Source organism: Hyperolius riggenbachi, chromosome 12, assembly GCF_040937935.1.
Source record: "Hyperolius riggenbachi isolate aHypRig1 chromosome 12, aHypRig1.pri, whole genome shotgun sequence".
NCBI classification, from domain to species: domain Eukaryota; kingdom Metazoa; phylum Chordata; class Amphibia; order Anura; family Hyperoliidae; genus Hyperolius; species Hyperolius riggenbachi.
The window spans coordinates 19798943-19809289 of record NC_090657.1 but is presented as its reverse complement, the minus strand read 5'-3'; the positions used below and the strand labels follow the sequence as shown (position 1 = coordinate 19809289).

At 45.9% G+C, this 10347-nt stretch overlaps 1 non-coding gene across 1 annotated transcript; it reads right to left on the bottom strand.

The window, feature by feature from the left end:
- Positions 1-1178: 1178 nt before the first annotated feature.
- LOC137542680 (small nucleolar RNA U3) lies at positions 1179-1395 on the bottom strand. Its single transcript, XR_011025537.1, has one exon. It is a non-coding gene; the product is annotated as a small nucleolar RNA U3 (small nucleolar RNA).
- Between the last annotated feature and the right edge of the window lie 8952 nt (positions 1396-10347).

Here is a 10347-nt window from a genome sequence, read left to right as displayed (position 1 = left end):
AGCATGAAATCTCTCAGGAATCAGGCTTTTGACGCCGCCTTGTGCCCCCCAAACTGTCCCCCTTAATGTAAAATATTCCCTACCCCCGTTGCTCTATACTTACCTGTCCATCGCTGGCACTGTCCTCATACATTCCCCATGTGGTTGCCAGTGTATGTGTGGGAGCATGTGTGATGTCACATGATGCACTCACGTTATGCAGGCAACCACGTGGGGCGCTTGTACGAGGATGAAGCCCAGATTAGCTTTGGGGGGCCCCATCCAAAGTTTTGCAGGGGGCCCAATGATATCAAGTTACGCCCCTGCACCCGCCGCTCATATCTGGAGGGGGAGCGAGAAAAAATGGGAGCCCCAAGGTGAGGGAGACGTCCCCCCTTCCCCACCACTGTGCCCATCGCTCCCTTTTCTCTCTCCACTGCCACCCCACCTGGGGACATCTGTACACCTGGCTATACTTGGCCCTGGGGACACGGTAATTCCTGGTTGGCACTGTCTGTCTGTCATTACGTGCATTTACTGGTGAAACGCTGTCTCTCATTACATGTATTTACTGGTGAAAGGCTGGCTGTCATTACGTGCATTTACTGGTGAAAGGTTGCCTGTCAATATGTGCATTTACTGGTGAAACACTGTCTCTCATTACGTGCATTTACTGGGGAAACGCTGTCTGTCGTTATGTGCATTAACTGGTGAAATGCTGTCTCTCATTACATGTATTTACTGGTGAAAAGCTGTCTGTCATTACGTGCATTTACTGGTGAAAAGCTGTCTCTCATTACGTGCATTTACTGGTGAAAAGCTGTCTGTCATTACGTGCATTTACTGGTGAAATGGTCTCTTATGTGGTGAAAGAAACGCTGTCGTTCATTTACTGGGGAAACGCTGTCTGTCATTATGTGCATTTACTTCATTTTTTTTCCCTTATGTAACTACATTAGTTGGTATAACTACATTTCAGTTAGCCCCGCCCACATGTCATGACCACGCCCATTTTTTTTCGGCGCGCTTTGCGCGCCGCACATTTCCCCCTGAGCCCCGTCTGCCGGCCATTGTGCCCCCTTTGAGCCCCCCCAAAAATCTGAAGCTGGAGCCGCCACTGCTTATCAGATACAACTGCTGAGTTGAACAGTAGCTAGCTTAGAAGTAGTCACGTGCTTATTTTTACAGTTATAAAAACAATCACTCAGCTTGCGTTTCCCTCCTCCAGCTCTTACAAGTAAGAGTGGAACAGTCCTCAATAGCTGGCAGCAGCTACCAATACAAGCAGCACTACCAGCCCCCTTCCTGCTCAGAGGGAAACACTGACGCTCCTCATCGTGATTGGCAAGTTTGTACACTTTAGAGCACATCTCCACAGACAAAATCTATAGAAATGATCCCTGAAAGTATAGTCTTATCTTCTTTCTGCAATGACTAGAGACCAGACCCTACAGCGGTCCTATCCACATTGTGCTGACAAAACACTACATGAGCCATAAATAGAAAGAATATGTTTCCTACAAGATACTGAAAGCAGCACACAAACCTCATAGGATGCAGCAACACACTTTTTAGATTATTTTTAAAACTTTCTGCCTGGAAGGACGTCGCGCACCCTTACCCATAATGCTCCAGCCTTATTTACATATGTGCCGCCCTGCAGCCAATTAGAAAGGATAGTCAGAAACTGACTTCATATGCAGATGTGACCTCACACAGGAAACTCCAGGAAACTGCATTAGCTTTTATGCTGTAACCAATTCAGACCAGCTGACCCATAGCAGAGTGACTACAGTGTTACATTCATAGTAGTTTCCAAACATTATCCTACTACAGAACATCTATCAGAGCTCAGCGTAGTTATAACATTTCCACAGCACATTTTGCCAGAATATTCATTAAAAAAAATAAAATGATACTACTAAAAAATCAAAGCTCATATTTGTACAGCTGCTTCAGCTTCTTCAGATCCAGGATTCAAATCACCATCATTCTAATGGGGGCTGTACACAATTCAACAAAATGTTATTTTTTTTTTTAGATATATAAAAATCAATTATATTAAGAAATTGAAGATTGAGAAAAAATATATACATTTTTCTGACATTTTAATTATCTAAAAAAATAATAATAATCAGATAAGGAAATACAAAAATTGAAGGTTTTTGTTTGGAAATTTTCAGAAAAATCAGTCATACTGGTGATTTATCAAATTATTCGACCAAGTAATAAATATATTTAATTTATCTGATCCAAAAAAAAACAACATGCATCTTGAACATTCAAATGCAGTGGTTGATTTTAATTGTCCGATTACTGAAATATTATAATTCAATTATAACAAAAACATAATAAAAGTAGATAAGTACAGCCGATTCTGCCTTTCTGATTCCAGGGAATAGGAATAGGATTCAAATCATCATTTTTCTGAAAGACACATGTCTGAAAGTTGAATACCATGCAGAACCCATTCCAAATTACCAGCCATTCGCAGTGAACCGCTATCCACTCAACATGTCCGCCTACAACAGGATCACTACTGGACTTGACCTCATCCAGCTTTACCATTCCCAATATAAGTAATCACACAGATGGGTAGATGCCCCGCCCACTCTACCCCATAGGACGTTGAAATTTATAAATAATCTGCAAAGCCGTGCCCCTCCCCCCCCCCCCCCCCTACCCTGTCTTTTGTCCTCGGAAACTCACCTCAGGGACAGCGATCTGCTATTGTTTTTCACCCCCCCCCCCCCCCTATCTGCTGTACTTCAGCATTCATACCGGTGGCCTCGGCCGGTAGTCCCCCGACAGGCTATAAGATAGCTGGGGTAGAGCCTGTAATTTGCTGGTTTAACGGGCTGGGCCAGTATACTGTCAGTCTAAATGTCTGAGTATCAGTGCCCGAAGGAAAACTATGTGTTGTGTATAAACACTAAGTAGCATCTCTTTGGTGGTCATGGAATCTTTCTCACCTTTCCTTCCTGTCTTCTATGCGCTCCAGTGGCCGGCGGCTGCGCTCTAGAGGGACTTCCGCATGACGCACTTCCGCCGCAAGTGATGTAGCAGAGCTCGGCGGCCGGTGATTGGGCACAACGCGGCGAACTGGGTTGGAGGCTGGCCAGGATTATTTAAACCTGCCGCTCAGCGCACTCTGCGCTGGCAGCATGGATGGCCGGCGTTCCTTCGACTGCATCCTCCAACCACCGGCAACAAGCTACAGAAAGGCTCTCTATGGCAGCCCCTGTAGATACAAACGCTCAGCAGCTTACAGGTACATACTGCTGCTGTATTAACTGAACCGGCTAGCATTGTTTGTTGAGTTCGCTTATATTTATATCTTTAGACTGTTTGTTATCCTTATTTGCTCTTTCTTTCATTCCTTTCAGCTGCATTAGCTGGGCCTTCTGATTCCACGGCAAGTGTAGCAAACCAGCCCCGGGCTAAAAGGTAGTTGGGGATTGTGCAGGTAGGTTCTTGCCCACAACACTGAGTGCTGGACTGAAACTATTTTTTATCTTTTATCAGTCCTAGGAAGCATCATAAGAACAAGATGTCACGGTCTAGGTCAAGATCGCGAAGATAAAGTCCCCAATATTAATATTATCGGGAGAGAAGTCGTTCACCTCAAAGGCGAAGATCGAACTCGCCAAGTAGGCGAAGAAAAGGCTGTTGGGCTTGCGACAGGGATGTGATGCCTGGCAAAACTGTCTGCGAACGATGTTTCTCAGAGATGTCCTCAGAGCCTCAACAGTCGCCAGTAGACGTATCAGAATTAATTAAAGTGGCGGTCCAGGATTCCATGAGGGAATATACTGCATCCCTGCCCTCTCAACCATCTACTTCAGCGGAAACCCAGCCACAACCAATCCTTGGAGAAGAGGATCTGAATACTGTAGGTTTTGACTTTACGCTAGTGGAACCTTATGTATGCGCCGTGAGGGAAGCCATACAATGGGAAGAGGATGACTGGGAGAATGTGTTAGCAAGCACTAAGAAACAGAAGGAGTACTACACACACTTAAAGAAAAGGGTTACACCGTTTCCCTTTATGCAGGAAATTTCCGAAATTATTGATGAAGAGTGGGAGAAGATTGAGAAAAAGCCTCCCTTGCATAATCGCATCTCCTCAGCTATACCCTATGAAGGAAGACAAGTCAAAACGTTTAGATAATCCTCCAGTAGTAGATGCTTCGGTAATCAGACTGGCGAAACCTACCACTCTGCCCAGAGAGAATGCAGCCTCATTTAAGGACGCCCTAGATAGAAGAATAGACACAGAATTAAAGAAGATTTATACAACCTCAGGAGGGGCGAGTAAGCCTGCTGTAGCCCTCACGTTTATTGCCAAAGCTATCAAAGTAAGGACTCTTAACGTAGAAGAAGCTATGCGTAACGACGCAGAGAAGGTATCAATAATTTCTTCGTTGGATGATTTAAAACTTACGTCCGATCTCATAGGAGAAGCTGTGGTGGATATAATTAGGAGTACATCCAGGTCTATGGTATATTCGGTGGTGGCCAAACGCGCTCTCTGGCTGAGAGCATGGTCAGCGGATCCTTCCTCCCGCGCTGACTGGTGTAAAATACCATACAATGGAAAATTACTATTTGGGGCAGAGATGGACACAGCTATACAACGTGTTACTGGAGGCAGATCGGGGTTGATTCCTCAGGATAGGAAGAACAAGAAACCTACTTTTCAACAGAATAAATTTCAACAGGCCAAGTATAGGAACCCACATTCCTACAGACCAGGTCGAGAATATCGACGCAGCTGGCAGGGTTCACAGACAACATTCCAAAGGTCGACTAGACAGAAGACCACATCTTCAGGCCAAGGACAACAGAAATCCTTTTGAGGGTGTCTCCGCCCAGATTTTTCCAGTAGGGGGGAGATTGTGTCAGTTTGGACAAATTTGGGTGGACAACATCACCAATCCTTGGGTGCTGAAAACAGTCATCCAAGGTCACAAATGGAAATTAGTGGGAAGACCACCAGGAAACTACTTTACTCCTACACGCATTCCAGTGTCAGAAGAGAAGAAATTAGTGCTGACTCAATACGTCGAGTCTCTCATACGCAAAAAGGCGATAGTACCTGTTCCAACTGCGCTAAGAGGAGAGGGATTCTATTCCCCACTATTTTTTGTCCGCAAAAAGTGTTGGATCTAAGAAGACTGAACAAACGAATACAACTGAAAAAATTCAAAATGGAAATGCTACAGTCAATCACGAAATCAATCATGGTGTCAGATTGGATGATGTGTGGACTTGAAAGACGCCTATTTGCACGTCCCCGTACATCAGAACAACTAAAAGTTCCTAAGATTCGCTGTAGGATCACTCCACTACCAATTTACATGCCTCCCATTCGGGATATGTACCGCCCCACAAACTTTTACCAAGATTCTTCTAGCACTAGTAGCAGACTGAAGGGGCTTCGTCTATTTCAGTACCTAGACGATTTGCTACTCCTGGCTTAAGATCGAAGAGTACTGTTACAACACAAACAGATTTTGTTGGACACTCTTCAGCACTTTGGATGGAAACTAAATGTAGGAAAGAGTCAACTGCAGCCGACTCAGGGAATGATATTTCTTGGAGCACTGATCAAAACACGAGAAAACAGAATAATGCTACCAGAGGAGAAAAGATTGGCACTAGTATCAAAGATCCAACGAGTACTGAACGAACAACAGTTGACAGCGAGAGATTGTCTGAGCATGATTGGCTACCTAACATCAACTATACCAATGATCAGATGGGCACAGTGGAACATCCAACCCTTCCAGTGGGGTTTTCTCACACAATGGGACAAGCAATATATATGGGAGCAGACAATTCAGATCACGACCCCCATGAAGCAGGGACTGAAGTAGTGGAACGTCCAGAGCAACCTGATGAGAGGTCATATGATACAGCCTGGGCCTTGGACCATCATTACTACCGATGCCAGTCTGAAGGGTTGGGGTGTGCACTGTCTAATGCAGTCAGCCCAGGGGGTGTGGCCCACACCTCAGAATCACACTCCTTCCAATATCCTAGAATTAAGGGCGGCGCTTCATGCATTACAGAGTTTTCAAACTTTGATACACGAGAAGCCTGTATTAATGAAGATGGACAATCGAACAGCGGTCTCCTATATAAGGCGACAGGGGGGCACGAAGAGCAGGAATCTGCTCTTGCAGACGGAGGAAATCTTCCAGTATGCGGAACGCAATGTATGGGACTTGAAAGCGATGTATATCCCGTGTCGCCAGAACACGAAGGCCGATTACCTGAGTCGCCATCATATAGACAACGGCGAGTGGGCTCTTTGCCAAGAGGTATCTCGATGGATTTGCAGCCAATTTCAGTATCCCCAACAAGGGCGTAGCAATAGGGGGTGCAGAGGTAGCGACCGCATCGGGGCCCTTGGGCCAGAGGGGCCCCGAAGGGCCCTCCCTCAACTACCATATTAGCTCTCTATTGGTCCTGTGCTGGTAATAATCACTTCTATAGATACTTTGAATAGTGGTAATCATTAACAAACGGTTCCCCATCCCCTTCTTGCACTTCTGACACTATAGTTGCCATTGGCAGGTTTTGGTGCGCCGTATCAATTGTTATGTATAGAGTGCTTGGGGGGCCCCATTGTAAAACTTGCATCGGGGCCTACAGCTCCTTAGCTACACCACTGATCCCCAAGTAGATCTGATGGCAACGGCAGTCAATAAGAAATGTACCAAGTTCATGGCCAGATACTCTTGCAAAGAGGCGATGGCGACAGATGCCATAAAAGCGAAGTGGAAGTTCGAAAATGGCTATGTCTACCCGCCAATACCAATGATCCCACAACTATTAACACAGCTATTGAGAGAGAGAGTGACACTCATAGCGATTCTGCCTTTTTGGCCGAATCGGCCTTGGTTTCCCCTGTTGTGGGACTTGAAGTTGCAATCTCCTCTTCCTCTCCCCAACCGACCAGACCTTCTCCAGCAGGGGGAGATACATCATCCGGATCCGTAGAGACTCAATCTCATGGCCTGGGTATTGAGGGAAGAGGCTACAATCACTAGGCTGTTCTGAAGCTGTAATACAGACCTTATTACAAGCCAATAAACCAATGACTAACGCGACCTATAACCGAGTGTGGAATAGATTCGAGGAGTTTGCGGAGATAGAAAGGTTTGACCCTTTGCTCCCACTACCGAGTCAAATACTAGCCTTTCTTCAAAAAGGTCTGGACAAGGGATTAGCCTTCCACACCATTAAAGGACACGTCTCTGCTATCTCGGCACTTACAGGCTCTCCTTGGGGTAGTCACCCACTTATAAAACAGTTTGTAAAGGGTGTTCTAAAGCTTAGGCCGCCAAGGAGGAACTTATTTCCCAAGTGGGATCTCCCACTAGTTTTACAGGCACTGACAAAGGAACCATTATTTCCCCTTCAGGACTGCACACTATGGAATTTAACATTAAGATCAGTATTCCTGGTGGCAGTAACATCTGCCAGAAGAGTGTCTGAGATCCAGGCTTTAGGTCATGAAGAGCCATACCTACCCTTTCTTCCGGATTGCGTAGTCCTGAGACCAATTCAGAGATTCATTCCAAAAGTGACAAGTTCATACCATCTGAATCAGGACTGGATTCTACCGTTCTTTCTTCAACAGGACTCGAATAACGTGCACCCTCTAGACATTTCGGAGACTCTTAAAGGACTTACGAGGCCAAGAATTGAGGGAAAAAAATAAAAAAGTTAGCTACCTGCGTCAGCTTGTAAGTGCCTTACAAGCTGACGCAGGTAGCTAACTTTTTTATTTTCGTCCGCGCCCTCCGTGCCGTTCCGCCGGGTCCCCGCCTCTCAACGGTCCCCAGCCTGTACAAAGATGGCGGCTGGAGCTACAGGAAACAGCCTTTTGGAAGTTAAAAAAATATTGATTATTACCCTTTCAATATGTTTTGCAGTGAAACTGGAACTATGACCTTTTCATAGAGTAAGTTTGTAATGTATTTTGACAGTTTGTCTTTTTTTTTTCTGCGCCGGTCAAGGCCATGGGGTCTGTCTGAAAAACGCATGAGTGTGTGTTTTGAATTTTCAAAATGCTGAAATGGTTTTGTTAACTGACCACCAATGACACGCGGGGGTGTTGCCCAGCTGCATATTGAGAGCAGAGAGCCTGATTTTGTGTTTGAAGTAAGTGGTGCACTAATTAATTATCTTTGAGGAGCATTCTACTTAGTTGTTTGTTTTTGTGGGGGCATACTAATTATGTTTGGGGCCAGACTACCTTATTGTGCTTGGGAGTCATCCTAGCAGTGTAAGTACCACGGGAGCAGTCCCAGCAGCCACAGGGGGAGCCTTGGGACCAGGAGAAAGTACTTCTCCCCTCCTCCCTCCAATACAAACCCCCCTTCCTGCAGCAGAGAAGCCATTTACTTGTTCCAACTCCAGGTCGACTCTCCTCTTCACTTCTGTCTACAGCTATCCACCATTCACAGTTCTGTACGGTTCCCAAGCGTTCCTGCAGGTGATGTGAGAGAAGGCAGGTGGCCACATTTGTCATTTGCGGGGGTTATAGTGGCTGCACTTATTGGGGGATAAAGTTAGGCTGGACACACTTGCTGTGGGGGGGAGGAAAGATATGCTTGTCACGCTTGTTATTGGTAGGGGCTGTCTACACACCACCCTTTTAATGGCTGGAGGTACAGACTTGCCATGCATTATGGGGTTAGAGGAGGTAAATATATTGGCCACAATTGGGGGGAGGGGGGGGTGATGCTGGATTTTTTAAATGCAAATGTGTCACATAGACTTCCATGACTTCCGGCCCGCCGTACATAGATATGTGTTCGCGTTAGATAGAACTTCCGCACAGCAGGTAGTATGAACTACCCCATAGACTTTCATTGCCCAGGGGCCCCGCAATGCAATGTTCCACTGTGGAAGGGCCCTTAGAGCACTTTTCCACAGACAAATTCTACAAAAATACCTCTGAAAGTATAGTTTTAAGGCTTGTACCCACAATGCAATTTCTACAACGATTTTTCTGACGACCAGAGATTTTATTTTTTTAAGTGACGAGCAATGATTTCTACGATCTTGTGACTTTGGTGCACAATCATGCGAGACATTTGACAACTTGTGGTGATCATGTTGTCATGGCGATTCAGATCTTTAAAATCCCCGACAGCTCCGCGCAAGGTGCGTGATCGCTGGTCACGCCCACCGTGTGTACTCACCAGCAGGAGGATGGATCGGGGAACATCGCTGGGAGCCATCTTCCTGCATCAACAGGTGTGATTGCTTGGTAATCTGTAATCCTTTGCAGTGTTCCCTAACCCAGTCATCAAGGCCCACCAACAGTGCGTGTTTTGTAGAAATCCAATGAGGTAAGTAATTAGCTCTGCCGAGACACTGTTTACCACATGTGAATGTTAATGGTGTCCTGCAAAACATGTACTGTTGATGGGCCTTAAAGACAGGTTTAGGGAGTTCTGTGTCATAGAATATAATTGATGTATTGAACTAGAAGTTTAATTGTTAAATTCTAGTGATGGGTCATTCACGAATGAGCCGGCTCTAAGAGCCGATTATTTGACGCGAATCAGAGGAGCCGATGCCTCAGCCACCCACACAGCTCTGCTCTGTAATAAAGGGCGCTGAGGCATGCCGGGAGATGTAGTCCTCCTCCTGTAGCTTGTAGGGGTGTATGGGGTGGAGCAGAGCAGCAGCAGGAGTGATTGCCCCACCCAGAGAAGCAGCCTGGAGTTGTCATGGAGACAGGGTGGGGCTTTTCTTCCATATCAGAGTGGCATCTAACGATATTAAATGAAGAACCATATGATCCAGCTCTTTAACGGGAGCTGCACCAGAAAAGCTAATGCTCTTTAAAGAGCCAGAATTCGTTTGCTATAAAAATTTAACTTTTGTTTTACTACAGTAAGATTTTCAATCACTCAGCTTGCGTGTCCCTCCTCCAGTTCTTACAAGTAAAGGGGCCCATACACCTAACGATTTTCCCGCCGATATACGGCCGATTCGATCACAGTGACCGAATCGGCTGTGAAATCGCCACGCACACCGCTGACAGAACGATCGATTTCCGTCCAAAATCGATCGTTCCCATCCGTGCAACGCAAAACAGCGTGTATACATTACCTGTTCCGGCTGGCGCGAATCCCCTGGTCCCCGCTGTCTTCTTTCCGCACTGGGTTCCGGACCGGCTGCAGCTACACAGAACTTCCTGTCCCGGCAGGAAGTTTAAACAGTAGAGCACCCTCTATTGTTTAAACTTGCCCTGGACAGGAATTTCAGTAGCTGCAGGAACTCACAGATTGTGATCGGTTTCAGGCTGAAATCGATTCACAATCTGTTTGCAGATTAAGG